Source organism: Anolis sagrei, chromosome X (genome assembly GCF_037176765.1).
Source record: "Anolis sagrei isolate rAnoSag1 chromosome X, rAnoSag1.mat, whole genome shotgun sequence".
NCBI classification, from domain to species: domain Eukaryota; kingdom Metazoa; phylum Chordata; class Lepidosauria; order Squamata; family Dactyloidae; genus Anolis; species Anolis sagrei.
In genome coordinates this window covers 109,254,022-109,266,093 of record NC_090034.1, presented here as the reverse complement: position 1 = coordinate 109,266,093, position 12,072 = coordinate 109,254,022, and the positions used below count along the sequence as shown (strand labels likewise).

General features: G+C 52.6%; 1 protein-coding gene across 3 annotated transcripts in view; it reads right to left on the bottom strand.

The window, feature by feature from the left end:
• Positions 1-12,072, bottom strand: part of LOC132780157 (POU domain, class 2, transcription factor 2-like) — an 86,549-nt gene that overhangs the window by 19,637 nt on the left and 54,840 nt on the right. The gene's annotated exons all lie outside the window — the stretch shown is intronic.

The window sequence follows — 12,072 nt, the reverse complement described above, 5'->3', positions numbered from 1 at the left end:
GAATGCTCTTTGATTGTAGGTGAACGGTACATCCCAGTAACTACAACTTGCATATGTCAAGGTCTATTTTCCCCCAAGAGCGCCTCAAGAGCTCCCCTGGGCAGGCCCGTAGCCAGGATTTTGTTTCGGGGGGAGCTGAGTTTGATTCGGGGGGGGGGGCTGAGTCTGAGTGAAAGAGGGTCTACCCTAGCAAACCTTTTGTATCGTTACCCCAATACCCCCATGCATATGGGATATGTTGAGCAAGGTGATCAGATCATGATATGAATAAACATAACAGTTTAAATAATATACTAGTAAGGCCTTCTCGCGGACCACCATGAGAATTTCATGGGGGGCTGAAGCTCCCCAAGCCCCCCCCCCCCCGGCTACATGCCTGCCCCTGGGCAAAATTAACTATACTGCAAATGCTTACTTTGCATAATAGGTTGAGCCGTCCCTGAGTGTAGCTTTCCTGAACTTTTCTCCTCATAATGGCATAGACGCTTTGGTGTCCTTGCAGAGCAGGCAGACAACTTCCTTCATGATTTGTCTCGCATAAGGGGGCAAAATAAGCCAAGATGTACCTCCTTGCTCATCACCAAAACAGACACAAATGCTTTCTGCTCATGCTCAGAAACACCTGGGTATGACTTCAGTGTCACAATGGCTGGGCACGAGCATCCAAAACATCCCGCTAGACTACTTCTCCATGAAACCCAAGGCCTTGAAGGCAGCAAGAAGAGGCGCTTCCAGACCTTCAGTCAAAAAACAACTTTTGCCTCCCTCTTTCTTTCTCTCCCCTTTATGGCAAGTACAGAAGACACAAGAAGCAAACAGAAAGGAGCTCTCTGCATCCCCATAAAATGCAACAAATGAAGCTGGGCACCAGTCCTATCCTCACAATTGAGTGGCACTAGTCTGCCCACTCATGCCCAGGAATTGTATATTATTGCAGATTCATTGGTGGTTGTTTTGATGGTTGCTTTAATTTACAATGTTATTGCTTTATTCTGTTTTGTGCTGTTGTATTTTATATGTGAGTGTATATTTTAAACATGTTTGTTCGGGCTCCTCCCTACGTGAGCCACCCCGAGTCCCTTTGGGGAGATGGAGGCAGGGTAGAAAAATAGTTATTATTGTTGTTGTTATTATTATTAAGGAGGCCACTAGCCCCCAGCAATGGTCAAGCGCCCGGGTGGACCTTAGTGACTGGGCCAGCATTCCCAGACTCTGGCCACTGGGGGGCAGCAGGGCACCACAAATGCCTCCCTCCCCTGGAGCCGCCCAGAAGCGCATTCACGCTCTGCCTTCAGAGGAGAGGAGTCCAGCCAGCGACTGGCTCCCAAGAGGACACAGGGCCCCAAGAAGTGCCCCAGAGGAGGCCATTTAACTTGGCCACATCCTTCTCTCTACACATTACTAGGCTCCTACAACTGGACTTGGGATCATTCCTTTCCCAAACCCCAAGTGCAGAGGCCACAAACTGCCACAAAAGCTTTGAGTGGTTAGAGAGTGGATGCTCAGCCTGGGTCAGCCACCACAGCACTTCTGCCAAGGTCCACTTGAAACACACAAAACAAACACATGCTCACAGAACCCTTGCAGAACTAACACTCAGGCGTCCAACGCCAAGAAGGTACGCAGCCCTTTGTGCAAGCTGTGTTGCGTGCCTTTGCTCTTGGCAGAGAAAGGGGACCCAAGGGCCATCGAGTCCAGCCTCTGCTTTGCATGAACGGCCTGGAATTGCGAGGCCTCCTGAGCTTAATGGGCTGACATCTCCAAGGAGCCAGGGCATCTCCCAAATAGGCATCTCCCATATTAATTCTCACACTCTGCTTTCCTAGCAAAGGCTGCCTCTGTGCTCAGGACAGGATTCTTGTACCTTCATCCGAAGGATGTCCAAACAAGATCCATAACTGCTGGGTAGCACTGAATGTCAGCCACAGCCGTGAGAGCTAAAGGCCCAATCCGTGAGGCACGGACCAGTATGGGAACGCGATGCCCAGAAGTTGGCGTTCCCTTCAACACAAAGCTGGGCTCACATGCAAAGGACACCTCATACTGTTCCATTGCAGCCCTGCCATTTGGTTCCCAGGCATCCAGACCGAAGGCCACTCTGAGGCTGCCATCTTGTTCTGCTGCTCTGGAGGCAACCGGAGGGGAGCGACAGGTGGCCAGGCGCGAGCAGAGCCAGGGCTGTTGGGTCAGTGCTGGTGTGGCAACAGCCCTGTCCCTGCCCCATCTCCCCCCCCCTCTGATGGAAGGAGAGCCTTGTGGGCATCGTCCAGAGCAGCCAAAGTTCCAGCGTCGAGGGGCAGGGACCCCTCCGCCGCCCGACCCCTGCCTTCCCCCCCCCCCCATCGTGGCTGCCGTGGCCGGCTGCAGCGGGCGGTAATGAGAGGAGACGGCCGGTGTCGCGGGCGCTCCCCCGGGGCTGCGGTTATTGTATGTGACGCGCCGGCTCCATCGCGCTGCTCATATTTCTCCCCCGATCAATACTTTTGACTCCCTACAAGACAATAATCGCTTGTCCGCGGCCGCCAGTCGATCAAATACATTATTAGAGTGTGCTCCCGGGGGAGCAGGCGAAGGGGGAGGCGGGGAGGGCAGCGGCATTGGGGGGCAGCCCAGGACCAGTGCGGAACAACGGGGGGCGTGGGTGGGGGCACGGCTGGTTTGGGGTCCACCGCTGGCAACAATCGGCTTCCTTCCACAAACACAGGCCTCCACAGGTGTGCTGCTACCGCACCCAGAATCCTCCAAACAGCAGACCCACAGGGAGATCTGATAGATGGGGGGGGGGGGGGGAAGTAACTTTTAATCCAAACCTGTCCTGTACCCTCATTTTTCACCCAAAAGACAGGAAAGGCTTTGTGCCGGGTTTTGTGAGCTGTGTTGAAATGTCTAGTTTTCCTCCAAATTTCCGAGATGCTTGTCTGAGGAGCGATCTCCAAAAACATTCAAGTATCAGAAACCACGTCTAACAAAATCTGGTGACAATCTCTGAAGATACAGAAGAAACCCTCCAGGGAGAAGGCATTCATCGCATTGGACTTTCTCCCGATAGTGGATTTCACCCACAATCAGGGTTTGCTCCAGACTGTCCTTCTCCAGGTGACACTTCAGGGCCCATTTGCCCAGGCCGGCACTGTCCGTGGCCAGGGATGCTGTGAGCTGCACTCCGGCAAGGCATGGAGGGCCACCGTTTAGTGCGACAAGAGTGGCCACTCTGCTCCTGGCTCTTCCCCTCAGAATAGCTGTAAAGAGTTTGGAAATTTCTCTTCCGATTCCACCGCAAGTCCAACACTGTTTAGCGTGTCAATCAAGCCCAACACCACAATTGTTAATCTTAACCAAAACAAGTCATCTTCACAAACAATGGTTAGAAGTATCTCCATCTCCAAGGAAAAGCTTCACTGTAGACAAGGCTGGCCACCATGGATTCGTCAAGAACCCCTCTTGGCGTTGCAGCCAAGAATTATTATTTTATTTTCCTTTGACTCCGGCTTCCAGGACGTCTCAGAACTTGGCTTGTATCACATCAATTGCATTTTGCATTCCAACACTCAAAACAAATTTACAAATTCTTTTTTATAACTCCAAGGTGTATCGGAATTTTAAGAGTCTTTTCTTCCCTATTCCTTCCCCTAAAAATCTGAGGCCCCTCCATTGAATTTTCTTCAGGCTTCCAAAGATCTTGCATGAAACAGGCTGGCAAGAGACAACAGAGAGGATAGAAAGAATTTAAAAAATATATTCCTCTACATAAATATTCCTAGACTGATGAGAATCTTCACAATTCAGGACTGATTCTGCATGAAATTCAGGAACGAGTTTAATGCACAGGAATCACCCTTTTCTGTGCAGAAATAACATCTTTGGTCAGAAGCAGAATTTTCTGCAAGGAATGTTTTCTGTGCCAAAATAGTCCTGGTGTGAATTTTGCACAGAGAAAATTCCATGCTGCAAATAGTCTTTGAAACGGGTGCCGCTGAGCCTTGCCCTCATCGATGCACATCCAACGCTCATTTGGGATCCGAAGGCAGAAGAGCTGGTGCCCCAGAGATGCTCCTCTCTGTCTCTGGGTCTCTTTTTCCTCTGTCTTTATAAAACACTTTTTCCTCTTCCTTTCTCTTCCTTAATATTCTCTTATGACTCTTTTAAAAGTATTATTTAAATAGATTACGAGCAGAAGGGGCTGCCTGTTTGCTGCTTTTGCATAACCTGCACATGCCTCCCTCTTGGCACCCTTTCCCTTCAGTCGCTTCTCCGTAATTACCCTGTAAGCGTTCGGAGGCGGACGTGGCTCTATTTCAATTTCTGCAAAGCGTCTTGTTTATTTTAAGCACTATAGGAATAATAAATCATCGCAGCTGGGTCCAGGGGGAAGCCAGCTCCAGGGACCCATGGGACCCCATCACAGAGGTGGGTTTTTTTGGGGGGGGGGAGAAGAAGCGGCCAAGGCTCCCCTGGCCCTCCCTGTCTCGCCAGCCAAGTCAAGGACAGAGCCCAGTGTCTCTGAGCATGGGCAAAGTGCCCTTTTTGGCACTGCCAAAAGAACCACAGCATCTCCTCCCAACACCTGGGATGTGAGAGCAATTCTTACAGGAGACTCAAAACGTAATTCATGTCTGCAATGCCAGATAAGCTGCCTGTTTTCCTGGTCACTACATTTATTTTTAACTTTTGTCATCTTTCTTTTGAAAACTAAATCTTTAGGATTTGGAAAAGAGGGGTAGGAAACCCCAAGGAAGGTACTGAGAACAATGAGATGCATGATGCACACACAACTGCTTTGGTCCCACTTGTTCACATTCCTTGAGGTCCATGCTTCCGCTGCCGGCTCCTTCTCTAATTTGTAATTGAGCTCCAGTGTCAGGGCTCCCATAGCACTGCCAAAAGAACCACAACATCTCCTCCCAACACCTGGGATGTGAGAGCAATTCTTAAAGGAGACTGTGGCAAGAACTGTGGGGGGGGGGGATACTTCTTGAGAAAGCCCAATTGGGTGAAGGGGCTCCACGATCTCAGGGCGCCAAGAGACCCCTCTGAACAAGGGCTACGAAGAGGATAAGCACTTATGAAATGGTCACAAAAGTCGTTGCAGCAGAAGTCAGTCGGTATGTGTGAACGCATGAAGGAGGCATGGATCTTCCGCGCTTGCAGCTGGGGAAACGAAGCCAATTGGAAATTTGCCATTGTCACTTCTGTCATTAAGGAGCCATCAAACGGAACGGACGTGAGCGAGCGAGAAAGAGGGAGAAGCGAGAGGCGCAAGCACACGGCCTTGCTTTGCACAACCAAGAGTACTTTGCCAGGGAGTACACAACTGCAAAAGCACAAGGGGAAAGCAAAGCCACAAATCTCCAAAGGAATAAATACATCGCAAGGCACAACATGAACGGCGAGACCCCAAAAAACATGTGTTCTGTGAGGCCGAGCGGATGCAGAAGCAAATGGGTGGGTGCAGAAAGGATGGGGACGGGCCACAGAGAAGCAGGAGATCGTGGGGTTAGGGTTGTGGGAGAGCCACACATTGGAAAGCAGCCCCACAACCGCACTCCCGTTCTCCGCCATGTGAGAAGACAAGCGGAGCCAACTCTCCCGCCACCGCACAGCTACAAGGGAGAGCATGGAATCATTTCAATGCGCGCTGGAAATGTTTTGCGGATGGGCAAATGGATGGGCAGTAAGGGAGGGGTCTCTTTGGAGGCACCTGCCCAGGTGTCACTTCTTTGAGAGGGAAATGGTGGTGATCAGCCCCCATTTTCCCTCGAGAAGAGCCTCCTGCTGCTGCTGCCGGCGCCTGATGGACCATTCTGTGCTGGTGGAGTGTTTCCATTTCCGTCCATTTCCGTCCCTCTCTGCACCTAAATGGGCTTCGGAGCAAAGCTTCACCTCGTAATGTCTCCCAAAACCTTTCCTCAAAGGCTCCAGCATCTCACTTGTCTCCACGAATCCAACCCGGGGCACACAGCCACCTGGCCCCTCCATTTGGCCACCCATTAAACCACATCTAATCCTACTGCCAGGATGTGGCCAGTGCCAAGTGGCCCCTTGGCTCCTCAGGGGTGGATGTGGGGCCCTTTTCCCTCCTCCTCCTCCTCAGCCTTGACTTCAGGCTCATTAATTGGGAATTACTCTCCCAAGTGGTGGTTCGGACTTCACTTCCCCCCAAATGGGAAAGGATCTAATCCGATTCGGAAGGCAGTGCAGATGGATCAGGGGGGAGAAAGTGTCTCTTGTGTGCAATGAAATCCCATCCTCTTTGCGGCTTTATCGGAGCCCCGGTTGCAAGTAGGGGAAGGAAGGTGCTTAATGTGTGCTAAGGGGTAACTAATCCACGTTGCGGGGTCTGAAGCATGCCCCCGATGATAAGGGGAAGCTGCGGAGTGGCGTGAGGGTGGGCCAGGGGGCTTGCAGGGTGTCTATCTATACAGGAGTGTGTGTGTGTGTATGTGTTATTGGTGGGGGGGGGGAGCTTCCGATGAACAATGGACCTCCTGAAGGAGCAGAAAGGGATGGAGGCAGGGGGCCAGGAAGGAAGGAAGGAAGGAAGGAAGGCAGGCAGGCGAGAGGGCGAAGAGGGAGGGAGGGAAGGGGAGAGGGACACTGGAATTTGCAGCGAGGTGTTATGATTATTTTGGAGCAGGGATAAAACTGAGGCAGGGATGATAAATAGGATTAATATGGCGGGGCGTGGGGAATCGGCCCCCAAGCCGCCACTGCCACCGCCGCAGCATCCCTCTCCCATCCCCCAGCGGTGGCTGCGCTTGCTTTGAGGGGGGGGGGGGCAGCATCCGTCAGCCCAAGCGCCTGACAATGAAAATGGTTTCGAGCCACGGCTGCCGATCGATACTGAGCAGGGAGGAGGGAGGGAGGGAGGGAGGGAGGGAGGGGGCTCCGGGCGATGGCAGGGCCAGGCCTCTCTCTCTCTCTCTCTCTCTCTCTCTCTCTCTCTCTCTCTCGTGCTCGCTCTGGCTGTTCTCTCCTTCACTCTCTTTCGCTCTGGCGCCCCCTCCCTCCCTCCCTCCCCCCCTCCCCCCCCACCTCTTCCACGACCATTTCTCCTTCTCCTCGCTTCAGACGCATTTCATTTTCTTTCCTATTCCATTCCCTGGTTTCTGCGTTGCAGCAGACTTTGTGTGTATGGGGGAGGCTGGATTGGGGGGGGGGGGCAGGTGACATCCCCTCCCTGTCTGGTCTCTCTCTCTTTTTCTCTCTCTCTCTCTGTGTGTCACGATTTCGCAGTTCTCAGCAGGCCCTGCCAGAGCTATAATAGTAATAATAATTTTTTTAAAAGCAATAACGGCAGCAAAACCTGGGGGAACAGCTGGGCTGCTTTCCCCTCTGCCCACCGACCCACCCACCCCCCAGCATTAAATTAACACCCAGAAGTCGAGGAGCAGGAAGGAGCCCAGGCCGCTCGCTCGCTCGCTCGCTCGCTCTCTGGCTGGCCGCAGTCCCCCAGAAGAGCCCGGCGCCGCTGGCAGGAAACACAGGCACGGAAACCGTGGAGGAAGGAGGCCCCCCAATCATGCAGGACTGGACAGCTCCAGGCTCGCCGGAGTAGTTGCTCTTCAGCACCACACAGAAGGGGAAAACAAGGGCTGCCCCACAGAGGGGAGAAGGGGCAGGTCTCCCGTTCGCAGCCCAGCGCCCAAATGCCGGGGGTCTGGGGCTGAGCCTGAGGGAGGCCTGGCGGGCCGCCCCATTTGGGGGTCAAGCTCAAGGAGAGGGAAGCAGAGGTCAACTCCTCCACGGAGGCCCAGCCCCCCATTTGTTGGGTTTCAGGGTATCATTACAGGGCAGCAAATAGTGGGTTGCTTAATGGGTAATGGCCCCTTCCTTCCTTCCTCCCTTCCTTCCTCCCTCCTTTCCTTCCACAGGGGCTCCTCAGCCAGAGGCACCCCGGCACCTGCAGCAGAGGTTCCTTCTGGGGGAAAGAGGGAGGGAAGGAAGGAGGGGTTGCAATGCCAAAGAGGAAGGGGAGCAAAGGACAGAACCTTCACAAACCACATTTCTTAAAACAGAGGTCCAACGGGCAGCAGCCAGGTTGTTAACCGGGGCTCCTTACAGGGAGCGGTCAACCCTCCTGTTCAAGGAGCTCCACTGGCTGCCATTCATCTACCGGACCCAATTCAAGGTGCAGGTTCTCACCTACAAAGCCCTGAACAGTTTGGGACCTGCCTACCTCTGTATATGAACCCACACGATCTCTTCAATCATCGGGAGAGGCCCTGCTCACGCTCCCACCTGCATCGCAAGTGCGATTGGTGGGGACGAGAGAGAGGGCCTTTTCGGTGGTGGCCCCTCGACTTTGGGACTCACTTCCTAAGGACATCAGGCATGCCCCAACTCTGGCAGTCTTTAGGAGGAGCTTGAAGACATGGTTGTTCCAGTGTGCCTTCCCAGAATAATGATCCCTTCGCACAGTGGTTCTCAACCTGGGGTCCCCAGATGTGTTTGGCCTACAACTCCCAGAAATCCCAGCCAGTTTACCAGCTGTTAGGATTTCTGGGAGTTGAAGGCCAAAAACATCTGGGGACCCCAGGTTGAGAACCACTGCCTTAGCACTTTGTCCTCCAAAGCACTTGATATTGTTTAGGTCTGCTTGTGTTTCCACAAACTGCCCCATCACTTTTTCGCCCATGTCCAGCATTATTTTTAATTTTAATTACATTTGGCCTACCCATAGATTTTAAAGTGTGTTGTCCTACTGATAATGCTTATGTTATTGTTTTATTGTTTTGTTGTTTTTAAATTGCTGTTTTGTTGTTGTTATTGCTTGTATCGTTATATTTTGGGCTCGGCCTCATGTAAGCTGCACCGAGTCCCCTGGGGAGATGGTAGTGGGGTATATATAAAGTGTTGTTGTTGTTGTTATTATTATTATTGTATTGTCGAAGGCTTTCATGGCTGGAATCACTAGGTCCTTGTAGTTTTTTTCGAGCTATATGGCCATGTTCTAGAGGCATTTTCTCCTGACGTTTCGCCTGCATCTATGGCAAGCATCCTCACTACCTCTGAGGATGCTTGCCATAGATGCAGGCGAAACGTCCGGAGAAAATGCCTCTAGAACATGGCCATATAGCCCGAAAAAACGCACAAGAACCTTATTATTATTATTATTATTATTATTATTAGATGTCAAAACCTGAAATGTGCTGTACATCTGACTTCCAACTGTGTTTATATGATGCACAACCTAAAATAGGGTTGCCGTGTTTGACTGGCCCTTGGGAGAGCCGCCTTCAAAGCACCACAGCGCACCAGGAAGCCTTGGTCCTCTCCATCTTTCCCTCCAATAATCATCATCATCATCATCTTCATCATCACCATGAGAGGGTTGTTAGGGTAAAATAAAGAAAGGTGGCATGTGCCCAATGAGCCCCTTTGTGCGAAATGTGCGAAAGGACTGGCCACAGCCTCCCCTTCTTCCGACCTTCCTCCTCCGTGCCTTGCCACGCACCCCTTTCCCCAGTCGCCCTCTCCCCACGGCGCTGTCCTTGGGGCCCTTTGTGTCCACCAGTCCTTGTCTCCCTTCCCTCTGTTCAATGGGGGTCATTTCCCCCGCACTGTATCCAAAACACAAAGCCAATTGCCCCACAACTGCCCCCATGCCCTATTTGTTCCCAGGCTTCTTCCCACTGAAATCTCCCTCTTGTTGGATAAGCCCTTCCTCTGCCCTCTCCCCATGGAACGTCAGGCTTGGAGGGAGAGGCCATTCCAGTACATTGGAGGTGTGGAGGCACCAGGTCTCCCAATGGCAACCGAGGGCCATTCATTCGCTGCATCTGCTGCTGAGGAAGTCGGAGGCTCTCCTCGGTGCAGCCCCTTGGGAGCAGGCCCAGAGTTTGTGCCAGCTGTCAGTCCTGCCCTGCCTTTAACCCCCCCCCCACCCTGTGTGCCCATGCACACACACACACACACACACACCTGGCTTTGCACTGCCCTCCAAAGAGCTTTGCACTCAAAATGGCCCCGCTGCTCACAGCGAGAGTGCCTGCGGCAGACCCCGAGGCGGGAGCACACGCAGCCCCCTCCCTCTTGAGGGGTGAGGGATCGGGGCCCCAGCAGCCTCCCTCTTGGGGTCAGGCAGCCCTTCTCCCCTCGGCTACCTGCCCTGCCTCCAAAATGGAGGCAGGGCAGGTACGCGCTTCACTGGGCTTTTCTTGTGGGGGCAGCAAAGTACGTTCCCCTATGTGCATGCAAGATGTGAGAGCAGGGTCGTAGCCAGAACAAAAATTCAGGAAGGATTGAAAATTGGGGGGGGGGGGGGGTTGAAAATTTCAGGGGGGGGGGTTGAAACCTGCCTCCTAGCTCACGCTGAAGCAAAGAGCACAGCAGGGTTGCAGCTCCGGCCTTGTCAACCACTTCCACCAAGTCTGGCCTCCTTAATAAGAGCATTCAACACCCCCCCACCCCCAACTTGGTTGCTTCGTTACATCAGCTATTGCTGCAAGTAATGACAGTGTGAATAAATTGTCAATATTTGCTTGAGATCGTGCTTGCAGTTCTGGAGGGACTCTTAATTCTTTGCATCTCATAGACTTAGCATGGGGATTGGGTTAACCAGTTAAAATTCATGAGTAAACCAGTTTTTTTTTTTTAACCTGAAAAATTTCGGGGGGGGGGGTTGAACCCATAACCTACCCCCCCTCGCTAGAGGCCTGTGCAAGAGGGGCTAATTTGTATGACCTGCCTCTAAACTGCCCTGTTCCATGGGTTCCATGGTTTAATGTGCTGCTGGTCTTTATTTTACGATTTCGAATTATTCCAAGCTGTTCTCATTGGTTTTATTGTATGCCAGGCTTGGGTGTTGGTGGTTGTTTCTAACATCAGGCAGCCCAAAGGTGAGCCGAGGACGGCGTTTGGGGGATTTGCCTTGGCCTTCTTCTCTAGAGAGAAGAGCACAATGGCCAAAAGTGCTCCTAGGAGGCCACAGGGTCCAACGCTTCCAACATTTCTGGGCAGGATCTGAACTACAAGCCCTATGAGGAGCGGCTTAAGGAGCTGGGCATGTTGAGCCTGAAGAAGAGAAGGCTGAGAGGAGATATGATGGCCATGTATAAATATGTGAGAGGAAACCACAGGGAGGAGGAGGGAGCAAGCTTGTTTTCTGCTTCCCTGGAGACTAGGACGCAATGGAACAATGGCTTCAAACTACAAGAAAGGATATTCCACCTGAACATGAGGAAGAACTTCCTGACTGTGAGAGCCGTTCAGCAGTGGAACTCTCTGCTCTGGAGTGTGGTGGCTCCTTCTTTGGAAGCTTTTAAGCAGAGGCTGGATGGCCATCTGTCAGGGGTGATTTGAATGCAATATTCCTGTTTCTTGGCAGAATGGGGTCGGACTGGATGATGGCCCAGGAGGTCTCTTCCAACTCTTTGATTCTAGGATTCTACGGATGGTCCCAAACGGAAAGACACTGGAGGCCGCGAGACCAAGGTGATCATCATATGCAAGAGTGTCAACATTTCCAACTGGTTCCAGAGCAGGGGATCAGTGAATCCCCTCCTCTAACACAATTTTACGAAAACAATGCCTTGCGATTCAAATCCTTGCAATGCCACACTCCACTTCCTTCCCTCTTCTGAGCTACCACTTCATTTCCTCTAGTGGGGGAGGTATGGGGCAAAACACCAATGGAAACCAATGGAGGAGGACCTTTGGGATCCTCCTCATGGGGGGCAAGGACCCTCCGCAGCTGCCATTATCCCCCATTGGGTCCTGTTCCCCCTTGACTGAGCCCCAGGGGCAGGGAGACCACAAGGCTCCCTCGGTGATGCGGGGAAACTACTAATGTTTCATTCCATCTGCATGGGGCAGAGGAGAGCCTATGGCCCCAGACTCCCGGTTTCCATGCCCTCAATGCCCTGGGGGGAAGGGGCTGAGAGCCCACCAAATATGCTGCTGCCCACTCCGCTGTGCACATGCACGGCCACGATCCTCTGTGCAAAGGCAGAGGAGTCCACAAGGGAGTAGCTGAGGTCCTGGCCCTCCCAGGCCCCTGTCGAGGGGGCCTCCAGCTCCCCGACACACACACACATGCACACACACACACACACACCCCATTTGCCCGATTGC